At 35.8% G+C, this 14,424-nt stretch overlaps 1 long non-coding RNA gene across 1 annotated transcript; it reads left to right on the top strand.

Moving 5' to 3' along the window:
• Window positions 1-1,233: 1,233 nt before the first annotated feature.
• Window positions 1,234-7,245, top strand: LOC134530684 (uncharacterized). The gene is made up of 2 exons (XR_010074855.1): window positions 1,234-1,473; window positions 5,351-7,245. It is a non-coding gene; the product is annotated as an uncharacterized LOC134530684 (long non-coding RNA).
• The last annotated feature ends 7,179 nt before the right edge of the window (window positions 7,246-14,424 follow it).

The following is a 14,424-nucleotide window of genomic DNA, read 5'->3' as shown; positions in this document are numbered from 1 at the left end:
CTAAATAGCCGGTAGGCTAGGTTGGGCGTGAAGCGCCGACGTAAAACCACATAATCTCCCCACAGTACTTACGTATGACGTGGAACACTCATCTTGAGCACTGATTGAATTAAGTTAAGTACCTCATGGTAAATTTAGGCCGACCGCGGAACTGTACGTAAAAGGTTGAAAAGAAATTACACTATGGAATACTACATGTTGGTGAATGCAAAGGTTGAAGGTTCCGCGTTGCGCGCAGGCTGCCGGCCTGGGTGAGCTCTCGAAGGACACTGCCTGTGTCGCCGCGCGCGACCCCCCTCCCCCGCCAGCCCTCCCGCGGAAACGTGTGAATTTCGCGGGAAACTGAACTGGCCAGGTTCGGGACAAATCGCACAGTGAAACATGGATTTGCAAAGACTGAATTATTAATTAATAAAAAATAATGTTTAATAAAATCCTGTGGAAAAACATAATTATAACAATTTGTTGTAGTGCGGCGGAAGGATATGCCACACCCGGCCGGATCCTTGCGCCGGTGTAGCACTCGTTGTATGGCGTTCGCCTCGTCGCACGAACTGCACTTTGCTGCGCGCACGGGCGCGTTCGGTGCACACGCTTTTGCGAGACGTTGATGAGGCATAGCGGTCTATGCGACAGAGGAGCATTGGCGGTCGGCGTCAGATGTTACACATCAAAAATACATTTTATGAAAAGTACAAGACGCAAAATATAGTGAAGTGACTCGCGTCCCCGTCTGGCCTCAGAGTTTGGCCCCCTTTTTATATGGTTGGCCCAGATCAGCCCGAAAGCAATGACTCCTTTTATTACTTTGGAGTGCTTGGAATAGGAAGTGACAACATATCCTTTCACATTAAAAAAAAAAAATCTCCAGTTATTCTTGCTGTCGTTTGCAAAAACGTAATATATCATAGTTACTTACGCCATCCACCTTCCTTAACGTATTAAACATGAACAAATCTACACAATACACCATTAACACATTACATTTGACATTGGCGTTGTTTCCGGCGGTCGCTGTCCTGTAGATCGGCTGTGGTGGACAGTACAAACAGGGCAGAGACTGGAGCATTGTTTAATGGTGAAAGAGCCTTGACGTTAATTTTATTTGTTTATTTTGTTAAATCAATTAGTTGCTGTCAACTTTATATTTTAATTTTAATTATGTGAATATTAGGGAATTTTATTTAAGGTGTAATGTGTTTATTTATGTTGGTCCTATGAAATGAATGATGCATTGTGGGTTGATAGAAGATACTGGTAGAAGACGCTGATCGCGAACCAATCACAACGGTAGAAGAGGTTTTGCATTTGCGGCAAGAAGACGTGAAGTGAACTATTTTCGGAATAGGCGGTGAATTAATTGTTGGTGTTTTCTGAAAATATTTTCGCTATATTTTCTGGCAAGGGGAGGTTTTAATACTCACTCACACGTTTTTTGATAAATTTCTTCAGTGTATTATATTGATTTGTGAGGTAAGTGATAGAAACCAGACATTAGAAATTTGTCTAGTTTTAATTTTTGAAATGGCTTTTTTTTTGGGAAAAGAACTTTTTATAATATAATTCTGATATGTAATGCTTATGTTAAAGAATAAATAAATTTTTGTATGATTTAGCCAAAGGTTTGGCCGCGAGTCAGAGAGTTGCGGCGCAAGCCCGGCAAATTGCCGCAGTATCCCTGTTAAATACTATGCTGCATTTGAATGCCCGCTCGATAGAACCCTATTATTATTATTAGGTTACAACGTATAATACTTAAGTGTAATGTATATTGATGCGTTGTAATTCATTCAATAATATACAACAGCCAGAATTTTGCTAAGATATGGCCGGTAATGTAAATTTAATGGAGCTGTAGTATTTTGTATTTAAATTAGGCCATTTAGGAATTGCAAAATCTTTAGAAATAATTATTACGCTTACCGGATTATTTGCGAGAAATTTCAGAATTTGTAAAGCCCTTGTCTTCCATAACTATCTAGTATTTTCATATTACTTAATTACTATTAATGTATTTGTTAGTCAATTTCGTACATAATGTAAGAAAGCTTGATATTTAAAATTCAGTTACAGCTTTTTACATTATACATTCATGTATAATGTAATAATGTAATCAATCATTGTGTGCTGCTAGTAAGCTCCTGTATTGCAATTTGAGTGTACCTACTTTTATGAAGAAAGCAGTTTTGTCATGCCCTCTGATGGCTCCCATGGTGATATAATGATCAGTTTAGTTCCTGTTTTTTTTTAAAGTTTTGTATCATTTATCAAGTTTATCCCATGATACTGTACATTTTGATCCTGTGTTTTAATTTAGGACGTTGATCCTGCACAAAAACCTGTGATATAACAATAAATTATGATTTTAAGTGGAATAAAAAGGAAAAAATATTTTGTTTTAAACTTATGATAATTATTTATTGTTATATGACAGATTTTTATGTGCAGGATCTTTCAATATACTTAATCTAAACAGCAAGCATCAAGTACCACAGATTCAATATTTACAGGATCATTCCATTACGATCAAGGGATGAACCTTTGATATATATCTAACAATTACCCTCAGGATTAATATTTGCATGATCATGCCATCATGATCAAAGGATAAAATTTAATTCGTGATGCAGAATATTTCAAGGGATAAAATTTAATTCGTGATACAGAATATTTGCCCACACTCACACACACATTTTTTTAAAATTATGTGGAGACGTGTTTTAATTTTGTGTTTAGTGAGATTTCATTAACTTCATTAGTAACTGACCATTTTACATTCACTTGTGCAATAATGTGGGAGCTGTCATGCTCAAGTCCTTGTAAATTTTGAATACTAGTACTTTCCAGCTATACACGTATGGAATTTTTGGGTTAAGGGTTTGTGTAAAAGGTAATTTTCTCAGGTTTTGGCTTTTTCGTAATTAAATTAAAAGTCCGAGAATACTTTTTGGAACACCTAAGATGTTCCTCTATTTACTCTGCAAACAGTGTGTTTTAATTCCTACTGTTTATTGAGAAATTACTGTTTCCAGTTCACATTTGAATTGGATGTTGTAATGCAATCTAATGTAAATAATAACTTATAAAATTACGCGAGTCCCTAAATTGTCTACATTACTACTGAGTCTGCAGGCAACAAAATATTGTTTATTTATATGTGGAATTTATGCTCTTTAAATGCTGTGCATGTTGCAGCCCACATTGCCATCACACTGTACAGATTCAGAAAATTGTACTGAGGACTTCTAATGTTAGTGTGAGTTTAAGGTTTGAAATATTTTATAACTTTTACACAGGATGTGTACAGGACATGTCAAAGTAACTAAACTAAGGTCCGGTAGTTGCACATTAAATATATTTAGTAGTTGGAGACTGCCCACTTAAAAATTTTGGGAATTACATCAAAAACGTTTCATCTTCCTAACAAAAATCTTGCCAGTTCCTCCTAATATGTTATTTATTTTGTATTTTTGAATATTATACATAAAAATTGACCCTCTGATACATGAAAAGGTCAAAATTGGTTCACCAAGTATTTAAGACACTCTTATTGTAAATCATTAATTGTATTTCTTAATGTATGTTTTAATTTTTTGAGTCCACAATTATCAATTATTTCTTTCTATTTTTTCATTTGAAGATTTGGTAAGATTTTCATGGCTCTGATTTTATCTGAAAGTGTTAATATGTACACAGGTAATGCCGAACATTGCATAGTAAATCTTTAAAATGTAACTTTGTGTGTCTTTTGATATTTTGCATAACATTTGGGTGTGTGTGTGAGGGGGGGGGGGGGGAATTAAGTTAGGTAAATCATAAATTATAAAAAAAAATTATTTGTTATGAAAAATGTGTTTTTTGTATTTTTCTTTGTTCTGGTAAATTTGTTAGATGTGAAGGTTGTATTTTTTAATTGGTGAAAATTATGTTGCCTGATCTATTGAGAAGTATAGGCCTATGCCAAATCATTTAAATTGCTGTAAATAGTTCTTTGGCAATTTTAATACTTTTTGCATTTATATTTTCTCAATTCTAATAATTTTTACCCTACAATTTTCTTGTACTTTATAGACCACCTCTATATAAATTTTTGTAGTAATCTCGGAGAAAAAAAAGTTTTTTCTGATAATGCGACAACATTAGTAGCATATAATGTCATCTGTTTTTTAAACTAACTCCTGTCTATCGTCATAAAAAGCAGAAATTAATTATATCTGATCAGCAATTAAATAGTTTTAAGGGGCATTTTTGCAACCTCTAATTGGTGTGCCACAATAGTAATACAAAAGTCAGAATTTAACAAACAACTGCTGCCACAGAATGTCAAGCATATTTTTATATGTGTGATTTATTTAGAGTTTTCAAACTGGGCAGCTGCTAATGATTGATGATCCTGTTTCACTGATAAAAGAAATGTGTTTGTTTGCTGCTTAAAATTTTCAGAGGGAAGGCTTTCCTGGTATGTGTGCTTTATATAGTCAAATATGAATCAGATCTGCTAACAAGATATATGAAGTTTATTTAATATAAATTTCCTTTTAACTATAGACTGGCACCTTAAAAAATAAAGTAATTTTGTATCTTCTTTATTTCTGTAACTCTTGTACAAAGCCACGAAAAAATAACTTTTTAAATTACTATGTTGTTAGAAAAACCAAATTTCCAACAAGAAACAATAAGGAAGTAATGATCATCCAAAGTTTTGTTTTATCCCCCCTCTAAATACAGGATAAAAAAATTTGCAGGAAAAACTTGTAAATTAATTTTATTAAATTTTTTCTTACGTGTCAGTTGCCAGCTTTATTAGTGAATAACTGCAAATATTGGAAGATGCTTGAAGAGAAGTTGAAATAATAGTTTGAAGTTGAAACGAGAAGATGCACTTTCATTAGCTTGTGATACCGTCAGTTGGGGTAACATTGGCCCTTTGAGGGTAACTTTGGCCCAAGACAAAAAACATGTTAAACCATGTTACAACTCTTCAAAATATTTATTAGATGTGATGATACATATGTAAAATATGTATCATCACATATAATAAATATTTTGGAGAGTTGTAACATGGTTTAACATGTTTTTTGTCTTGGGCCAAAGTTACCCTCAAAGGGCCAAAGTTACCCCAACTGACGGTACATGTGCATGAGCTAGGCATAAAATTTATCAGGAAATTTAAGTTTAAATTGGCAACTCCCTAGCTTTTTCTTCTCGTTACTCAATTGTAATTGACTTGCATGCAAGTTACGTTGTTTAATGATTGGCATTCCAGTGTCCATTGCTCTAGTGTCATGTAGTGTCATTTGACAGTTAGTTCAGTTCATAAGGACCTAGATGGGATGCCTACTTGTTCCAGACAGTCCAGGATGTCTGACCGTAAGGCAGTGATCAAGAATGCAGACATGTCTGAAGAAATGCAGCAGGAGGCGGTGGACTGTGCAACCCAGGCCCTTGAGAAGTACAACATAGAGAAAGACATTGCAGCGTTCATCAAGAAGGAGTTTGACAAGAAGTTTAACCCCACATGGCATTGCATTGTAGGGCGCAACTTTGGGAGCTATGTCACCCATGAAACAAGGCATTTTATTTATTTCTACTTGGGCCAGGTAGCCATTTTGCTCTTCAAAAGTGGGTAACTTGTCATGAAAGAGAGAAGCGAACTGCTCACTTATGGCTTTAATCTTTCATTACTGACTGTGCTATGAAAATTTGGTATAATTTATCTCTAAAACATCTGTCTACAATCAGAAAATGGAAGTGTTAATTGTTATATATATAAAATGAGTTTAAATATAGGTCTCCATTATGCCTGTTTGTGTTGGTAGGATTTAAAAATTTTAATAAATCTCACAATGGGACATACTGTCTTGTAGACAATTGTTATTTTTTTCTTCAGAGGACACTTGTTATTTCTGTTGTTTTGTTTGCCCAAAACATCATGGGGCCTGCATTATGAACTTTCTGGCACAAAATTATTTTGTGTTTTCAGATTGGTTACCACTAAAATTTTAATGTGCAACATCTCTGTGGAAGTAATTTTGTTTTACATAGTTTTGGGTAAGATTAAGGCCATATCATTAAATTGTGTAAATGTCCTCGAGTTTTATTGCTTTAAAATTTGTTAGCAGCAACTTGGTGTATGATTCTATGTTTCTGTGCTTTCCTGGAAACCAGGTTAAATGTGTTCTGAACAAAAAATCATAACTCATTTTTATAGTGTAAATTATGTTAATTTATGAGGAGGGGCTTCTTTGAGTTTGGGCAAAAGTGATGGAAATAATGGCAGCTTTATTTTTAGCAAATTAAAGAATGTTATTTTATTGTTGTAATTTTTTGTATAGTGAATCAAAATGGTATGATTTAGTGTGGTGTCTTGTTCTCGGCACTTGTAAGTGCTCATGATAAACCTCAGTATCACTTAAATTAGCACAGGGTGTAGTTATGTAACGCACAGACACAAATTGTAAAATGTAGTGTGTTGGCTACTTCAGTTACAATCCGGGTAACGAGAACATGACATTGAGGCTGTGATTGTAAAGCAGTTACGTATTTTGGAAATTTTGTAATGCAGGCTCTTAAGAAAGAAACTTGGCACAGCTGTCATGTAAAAGCAAACTCCTTCGTGACTGATATTGATGTGGATTGTTCTCTATGTACTCTAGAAGTTCAGTCACATTGCTGGTACGTGCTTACATAATGATAAAGCTATGTGATGCTGTGCAGGAATCCTAGATTGACTGCTGTATGCAACAAATTCATATCTAAAGGAAGTTGTGTTAGTATGCATTTCAGTTTTACCTCTTCATCTTCACTTTCTGCAGCAGATATTGAAGTTGGGTGCACAAAGACTATTTGAGGTTGTCTGCACGTATTGCAGAGAAACATTCCAATTGACATGTAATTTTTGTCTACACTTGCTATCTGTACATCATTTATATTAGTCTACATTTGACAGAGATGTAAGTTAAAATGTATTCTACCGTCTCATTCCTTTTTTGTTTGATTGGTATTTACATTGCCCAAGTGTTGTAATACTTTAATTACATGTCATAAAATCGTAGTGTGAGTCTCATTCTACCCTATACACCTTGTGAATATTTGTAATATTTAATGTGCATCTAATAATGTACTCCTGTTCTGAATACTTTTAATACGAGGGTCTGAGTTACTGGCGGTGTGCCTGTATCTTAAACTCCCCTGCGCAGACCTTTAAAATAAGTAAAAATAAAAAAAAAAACATTCTTAAACGTCTTCAGAGTGCATGACAGTGCATTTTTTGACATTTTATTTTATATTTTCCTTTGGTAAGTTAAATTAATTAATATGTATTTTACATCTGCATTTAAATACTGGCTGGAAAAAAGTTTGGAAAAGTTGGAAATTATTAAAATGGCAAAGGTTTGGGCACCTAAATACTGGTAAGTGCACAATATCATTAAATTTGGCTGATAATTGTTTTTACAAAATGAGCCTTGGTATTGTCCTAAACAAGCAGCTTTACAAGAATGGATAACTGTTCAGTGGGTTTACATACAGGTTTGATAGATTCAGAAATTTGGAATTAACTGTAGATAACTAAAAGCTGAAATTTAGTTACTTGAATTTATCTAGTTAAAATTTTCTTCCTTGGTGTAAATGTATTGCTAAGAGACATATTACCTTCAATATAATCTTGATTTAAATTATTTTTGTAGCTTTTATTATTACATTGATAGAGCTTACATTGGCTGTACTTTAGTAAGGTGGATTCAAGTGATCTGTGCAAATGACGAAAGGCCTGTGCGGATGTCAATTTTTTTTTAGTTCGAATACAAATATTAAATTATTTGTGAATACAAATATTTAATTCAAATTGAATGAGAATTAGATTCCTACTAAAAAAAATAATCATTAACAACTTTTGGAAAATTAGACATATGATACCTAAGTGTAAGGTAGGTTAAGTTGTCAGCTACAGTGATTATATGGAAAATGTTTATTAAAATAGTTGAATTAAGAATTTTTTTTATTGTGCTGCTAACTGACCTATTTCATTTGTTATTAGTATTATTTTCCACAACCTGCTAATATACCTACATTTTGTTACAGAAATTTTTTGCAAACTGTGAAATCCATTATAATCTATTTTATGTAAAATGTGAATCTTTTAGTGATTGAATGAGCTCCTATTTTAATTTTTTAACCCTAGTTATTTGTGTTGTTGCAAGTAAATTTATTTAGTTAGGCAATACGTATTATAAACACAATTTTTTTCTAATTTTGTGTAGAATCCTAGATCATTATTTACATTTATTTATATATTTTTGGAGTCGTGTCATTCTTGTCATTCATATATATATATGAATGACATATATATATATATGAATGACATATATATATATATATATATATATATATATATATATATATAGAGCATGAAAGTTGCTATTGAATGACAAGGTGTTAAGATTATCACAATCAATTTGTGTGTTTGAAATTGAGACTATCCTTTTAATGCCTGATCTCAATGGAGTGTCTGTTTAGTGGTGGTGTGAACCACAGTTGAAGTTTTTTTTTTTTTTTTTTTCCCCACTTCTGCTGTGTGTCGAAAATAATACAAATATTTTGTTTTCAAGTTTGAAATAAATGTGCAGTTTTTTAATTGTTTCCGCTACTGTTAACAAGACTAAAGAAGGGGAAAAAACTGAATACTGTTGCATATTTAAGACTTCACTTATCGTTTGTGATTTAGATTATGAAATCCCATTTAAAATTGAAAAAAGCGCGATCTATATCACACATGACACACTCAGCAGTGAAAGTTGGTATATGACAGTGCTAGGTCAAGTGTTTGTAAGCAAACTAATATTCGAATATTCGCACAGGCCTAATCAGGCATTCCTTGATTTGGCATGTTCTGTAATCTGTCATGGATTGCAATTCTCTCATTCAGATTATTGTGATTAAATTGGGTGATCCGGTTGCCTTAGTTGCCACTGGGCTGTTGTAATGCTCATGTGTTTCCCTTGCTATAGAGCAGCTTGTAGCAACGTAAGAGTATCGAACTTTAATTTTTTTTTCTGTTAAAACTATTGATGTCCGATAACCAAGTAAAATTGCTGATAACAGTGTAGCTGTGATCTCAGGAAATGCACAATTCCAAAAATTGTGTGTACTTACTAAAAAAAAAATTATAAGAAGAATAGCTTTCTTTAGATTCCAAAAAGATTTCAATTTTTCTGAATTTTTATTGCATCAAACTTTCTGTAATAGTTTGCCTTGTTCACCATTAAGAGTATTTTGATGTGACACTTGCAGACAGTAAACTTAAAAACTAAACCATCAGTGTTTTTGTATGGTCAAAACTAAGCTAATGCCAATAAAGTTAAACAATTAGGCTAACACACAGAAAGCTGCTAATTTACTCAACATGAAAATTAAGTTCTTGAGTTTAAAAATGTTTTTGAAAACTATGATTTCATGGCTCACCAAAATGTTAATTCCATTCATTGCACAGCTAATGTGCACAATAACTACGACAAACTTTGTGTCTCTTAAAATTCAGCAGAAACATTGTAAGTCGTAAATTTTATCTCAATGGCATTGTCATTTTATGATACACATTTCAAATGCTGTTTCTATGATATTTAAGAAATCAGTGTTGTGTGTAATGAACAAAAATTATGTGTAATCTTTTTAAAGAAAACATCGCTTAAAGCAGCAGTGCTTGTCTTTAATTGAAGAGAGTGTTTATATAGTTTTCCTATTTATCTGAGTTGGCAGGTATTTATTTATTTTGTTATATCTGATGACTGGTTAATGTGTTCCTACAGCTCTTCTATTCAAGTGATGTTTGTTGATGGTGAAACCAATTTACTGAAGCAGTCCCATCACACCCCGACATAATGGGTAACTGGATTCTGAATATAACCAAATTATAAATATTTCAATGATTTTGAAGTTTACACATGCATGTGGTGAATTTAACTCTTGTCATTAGTTTATTTTGAAACCTGGAATTAGATCGGAAATGTGTATTTTTAATAATGGTCATACTTGTCATTTATCTGAGTATAATTTTTTTTTTTTTTTTAAATTTTGAATAATTTCTTACAAGTAATGATAAAAACAGTTCCCAGTTCTAGCCAAACTGGCACACCCTACCGTGCTCCCATTGACTGTTGTGCCATGTGTGTCTAACAGACCTCTCCCCCTAGTGCACTGTGCTGTACATTGTATGTTATTGAAAATCAATAGGTTTGTAAATATGGTAGTCAATCTAATGCACATGAGCTACTGTTATTTTTCAAATCAACCATTTTGTGTGTAATGTTCCTAAAGAAGCAGTAATCCGCAAGTAATTTATCATATTGAGAATGTGATCAATTGACTAGTTAAAACTATCAGTGCATGTATTTTTAGTTGCAGAATGTCTCACAAGTCAGTCTAATGCTGCAAGGATGGTAAAGACTAATCCTTTCACAGAAAAGGTTTGCATAAAAGAACCAAGATCATTTTCTCTGCAGCATCCAGATCCTCGTGGGCGAAGTACAGTACGTCCACAAAAGTGTGTCCCTTTTATAAATTTTAATAGTATCAACTATAAGCTTTGTTGAGTGTTGGTTCATCACAAATAGTAACTATTTTAGATTAGCACAAATACAAGCACCGCTTTGTTTTCTCGTTTGCTGCACCACCTACGTAAAAGGGTGACTACTGAGCGTAATTAGAGGGTGCATCAGTAAATTAAATTTGCCAAAGGATGGGGCCCCTCCCCATTGGAATCTCTTTGTACGAGAGTGGTTGAATGTCAAAGTCTCTAACCACTGATATGTCAAGACAAATCTTTTTTGCTGGTGTCCATGTATACACCACATGCCATGCAATTTTTTTCCTTTGGGGCTTTATAAAATACATTCCATTGCTACCTATGTGTTAAGTGTTTAAACACAAAATTGAAGGGTCTATTGCTTCCATTACTCTGGACTTGTTAACCAAAGAGTGGGAAGAATTGGACTTGAGGTTGGATGTGTGCTGTATAACTAAAGGTGCACATGTTAAAACTTTTGTAAGATAAACTAGGTAAGTTCCCCTTCAATTTTATGAATGATTTGTTGTAAATAGTCTACATTAAACTGTTATATAATTGAAACTACGACATTCTGTACAATCGTGATACACATTAATTATTATTCTGTAGTTTTCCTTGCCCCCTGTTGACTGACAGCCTTTAAAAGCACTCGTAAAAAATCATTTCAGGCCAATGCTTCACGTGTAAAGCTGGAATATTAAATAGCTCAAAATAGGCCGAAGAAAATTTTGACATTAAATTTCTTTATTCTTCCAAGTACAATTGTTAATTTTACCCTATCGGGCTAGTTTGCTAAGATGAGAGTTCCTAATTATTTTCTTCTTCATAGTACCCAATGTGTAAGGTGGCATGGAAACTCAATGCAATTCCTACAAAACTTGTGGTTAACAGGAATCTACCAAGCATGTGCTCAATTTTAGCAAAGCGGTAGAGAGCAGCAGTGATGCTTCCTACGGAAGGAAGGCAACTGGGACAAGGATGTTGCCAGATGTGCCCACGGGTGCTGGTTAAGGTAAGCAAGAGACAGCAGCTCTTGATTAAAATAACACAAGATAGCTAAAGATTAAGGATGGCACTGTCAGACTGTCACTAGTAAAAAAAATTAGGCATTAATTAACAAGATATTTATTATTAAATGTTTTATTGGTATCAATTTTCACATGAAATTGAAGTAGGTTCTGTTTTCAGATTAGAAGTTAATTTGTTATTTTAGAAAATTAACTTAATTTGAATAATAAGTAATTTAGTTTTTTAAGTTTCCTTGGATCAACCCCTTCTTAGGATATAAGCAGTGGCGTCTCGTCAGGGCAAGCAAGGCAAGCAGTGCTTGCCCAGGCAGTTTCCAGACATTGTATTTTTTAAATAAATATTTTATTCAGAATAGTATTTTACTTTGGCTCGTGCCGTGAGGTGTATGCATTTTTTACACTATCTTCTTGTGCCCCAGTACTGTGCGCTGTGCGCTATAAGAAAAGAACTCGTTGACACACAAAACATGCTGTTTTAGAAGCGTTGGTAGGACCGCTTTCAGCAGGAAGGCTGCCGCAGTAGTTTCCTTTCGGAAGGGGGGGTGGCATGGTACAAAGGTTCAGGGAGGGGATTGGCTGTAAAAACATGTGGTAGAAGCTACAAAGGTAGCGCTTTCTTGCCGAACTGAAGCGAACCTGGCCGAAGCAGACGGTGGAATTCTTCCGCCGACTGCTTCGGCTATGTCCGCTAGAGTTTGACAGGGCAGGTGGCGAGGTCGCGTTTCAGTCGGCGGTCGTCTCTCGAGGCGCGCGCGCATCTCTCTCGCGGGCTGTTGGCTGGCAGTGCGTGGGGGATTTGTGGGCGTACGGGAGGCGGCCTAGCAGTGCCAACTGCTACCGACCGCGTCCCGCGGGTGGCGGATACGGGATCCCAGCTCGAGAGTTGCAATCTCTCTGGGGTGACTGTGAATAACCAATAGCAGTCCGCGGACCAATGGCCAGCCTGTGGAGTCGTTATTACGGCTATTGGGGTGAAAGGTAGCCTGAATGCAGTTCCGTCGGCGAAGGCATCGCAGGGGAGCTCGATGTGCCCTGGATGCGAAGTGTAGATGAACTGCGGGCTGGAACTTGCGGAGCTGTGAACTGCCGCGCGCGCAACGGAACTGAACAGCATCGTAACTCTGAAGGAAGAGATGGCGGCGCCTTTAAGTTGGGGCCCTGTTGGAGCCAGTGGTAGCCTGGGCGGCGGGACCTTCAACCGTCCCGGGATTTTGGAGGACAAGAGGGTCCGACTCGCAAGATACTTAATTCGCCTGAACGACTTACCCCCACCCTGGCTTGAAAGGTTGTTGACTGGAAGATGAAGATGGCGCAATGTCAGGCTGCCTTTCGCCCCGTGTGCCCGCAGTTCGAGCTGGTTTACTGGCTCGTCTGCCCACATCTGGTTTAACTGTGGCTGCCTGGGCAGCTGGGCTGGGCTGGGCTGACGAATGAAGTCGCCTGCCCCTGGGGGCGCATGCGCCCCTGGTTAATAATAACCCAGGAGTTCCCAACCTTTAAATGCGGGTCGCAAGGCCGAAGCACCCAACTCCAGCATGGTTGATTTTTCAGCCCCTCCAACTCTTCTTAACTGGACCCTTCTTCCCTCTTGTCCAGTAGTTACCTGCTTGCTTAATGCATGTTAATTGATCCCCGCATGGTAGTGTGTATAGGCTTCGGCCTGAGACACACTTAGGTCCTCATCTAACCTGGACCCTCCCCTTACACACTTAGAATAATTTAGGCTTGGAAAAAAAATCGTGGCGTTTCAGGAATGATTGACGTGCCAGTTTCTTGGTACACGTACCAGTTATCAGAGTTTCTGATCACATATGAAGATAATTTCTTTTGTGTTGGTACGAAAAATACCAAGATTTAATTTTTACTATTCTAGTACATTTTTATGAGGTTCTTCTCTTTATTTTAAGTACTTACTTTGCCATGTGTTGTCTGTTTATATATTTTGTACCAGATATCGATGATACTACACTCCCACTTAGTATATGAGTAATGTAGAGTAGGTATTTTACTATCAGAATAATGTAAGTCAAACATTATTTTTTTTTAAAATAATTTATTTTTAAAAAAATGTCAATATTTCTACCTGTGGAATAGTCAATGTTCAGTTAAGAAAACTACTTAAATAGCACCATTTTGTACCTTGAAATCCATCATTTTCCAGGGGAGGGCCCCCGGACACCCCCCCCCCCCCCCCCCATCTAGTTTTGATGTAAACGGAGTTGTTGCTTCCCTTCATGTAAAACTTACGCCTCGCCACTGGATATAAGCTGAACATGTTCACGGGACCATTTTGTGTTGAATCTTGTTTTTTTTAATTGCAGGCGATCTAGAAATACATCAATGTAGACACATTCACAACTAAATTGCAAGTTACTTAAGTACGAGTTGTGAGGAGTGTGCACATGCACATCCACAGACATTGAACATTCAGCTGGGACTAGTATACTAGGAGTGATCCAAAAATATAGTGAATAATTTAATTGTGAACTTAATAATCTCACATCAAATTTGAATTAATCTCATTCTAAATAGTCTCCTTGGCTAGCAAAGTGCACTTATCCCAGTGTAGATTCCAGGATTGGATGGGCCTTTAGCTGCTCCATCATGGCCCTTTTCCTTTCAGCACAGTTTTTATTTTTTGGGAAGAGCCAGTTGCGTGGTATTAAATCCAGAGAGTTAAGGCAGATGTTGACAGACAGGAACTTTTTGTTCTGCCAAAAACTCAAGGATCAGAAGCGAGGTGTGTTACAGTGCATTGTTATGAATGAAGAAGCCATTGGCTTGTGTTTCTAGTATCTTTCTCTGAACATAGTTTCCCAAACGTTACGTCCT

Source organism: Bacillus rossius, chromosome 3 (genome assembly GCF_032445375.1).
Source record: "Bacillus rossius redtenbacheri isolate Brsri chromosome 3, Brsri_v3, whole genome shotgun sequence".
Taxonomy (NCBI): domain Eukaryota; kingdom Metazoa; phylum Arthropoda; class Insecta; order Phasmatodea; family Bacillidae; genus Bacillus; species Bacillus rossius.
Note: the sequence above shows the minus strand (reverse complement) of the source record. Positions and strands in the feature narration are given on the sequence as shown.